Here is a 1,594-nt window from a genome sequence, read left to right on the forward strand (position 1 = left end):
CAGCCTTTGATATGTTGCACCTGCATTTCTTAATCCAAAAGGCATAGCAATATAACAATATAAACCGGTTGGGGTCATAAAAGCCGTATCCTCTTGGTCAGATGGTTCCATCTGAATTTGTTGGAATCCAGACGATGCATCCATAAAGGTTAACAGTTCATGACCCGCCGTTGCATCCACCATGGAGTCAATGTGGGGTAATGGGAAAGGATCCTTGGGACATGCCTTGTTCAAATCAGTGAAATCGACACATACCCTCCACTTTCCATTTTTCTTTTGAACAACAACCACATTGGCCAGCCATTTTGGATATTTCACCTCTCTAATCATACCTGCTCGAAGTAATCTTTCTACTTCTTCCTGGATAATGGCATTTCTTTCCGGTGCAAACTTCCTCCTTTTTTGATGGATTGGTTTGATTGACCTGTCAATGCCGAGTCTATGAGTGATAATATCCTTAGATATACCTGCCATATCCTCATGTTTCCATGCAAAGGTAGATTTTCTTCTTTTGAGGAAGGATACTATGTCTTCTTTCATCTTGCCAAGGATCCCTGATCCGATATAGATTTTTGATTCAGGATCATTAGGATCCAAAAGGATTTCGTCCACATCTTGCTCTCTTGCCTCCAAGACATTCCTTGGAGGGTACTGTAATTGCTATTGCTCCCTTGGCTTCGAGGCTGGTTTCATTGACGAGGTGTAACAATCCTTAGCCTCCTGCTGATCACTGTCGATCTTGATTATTCCCCATGGGCTAGGGAGCTTCACACATTGATGGTAGGTGGATGGGACTGCCTTCATATCATGTATCCAGGGCCTGCCAAGGATAACATTACAACAAGACAAACAGTCAGTAACACAAAATTTTTGATAATTATGTAATCCTTCCACATAAATTGGGAGTTTGATGTCCCCCAGGGTTTTCTTAGTTTCGCCACTAAATCCTACAAGCACGGAGGATCTTGGTGTGATATCTGATTCAGGGATACCCATTTTCTTCAGAACATCAAGCTGGATAATGTTTACTGAGCTTCCTCCGTCAATAAGGATCCTGCGGACAAAATGGTTAGAAATAAAGAGAGTAATAACTAAACTATTGTTTTGGTCAAAAATCACACAAGGATAATGCAACCAAACTTTATGTAAATGGGGTACGATGCTTGGTTTGTAGAAAAAGTAAAGGATCACTTCAATGTGAAATATGCAAAGACACAATGATTTATACGAGGAAAAAGCCCTTGATCAATGTATGATCTCCGGCATAAAAAACCTCGGGTGATGGCAACTACCGATCACCAAACTTCAATATAAGAAAAATAGTTACAACTTTGGATGATAATGAGCTGAGTACAAGGATCACTATAGTTTCGAGTGTCTAAGCGTGTGAGAGTTGTGTTGTGTCTTCTTCCGAATGAGGAAGAGTGTTATATATACAAGTGTAGGTGACCTATTTTAGGTAAAAAGACTAATAATCAGCTCATTACCCCGTTAGAAATAAAAGTAAATCTAGCCTAAATTATCGCCCTTAAATCATGCCAAGTTTCCATATCCTTCACAACGTCCATCTCCGATTAAGCACATGCCATAGTTG

The sequence above is a fragment of the Helianthus annuus genome, chromosome 13 (assembly GCF_002127325.2).
Source record: "Helianthus annuus cultivar XRQ/B chromosome 13, HanXRQr2.0-SUNRISE, whole genome shotgun sequence".
Lineage (NCBI taxonomy): Eukaryota > Viridiplantae > Streptophyta > Magnoliopsida > Asterales > Asteraceae > Helianthus > Helianthus annuus.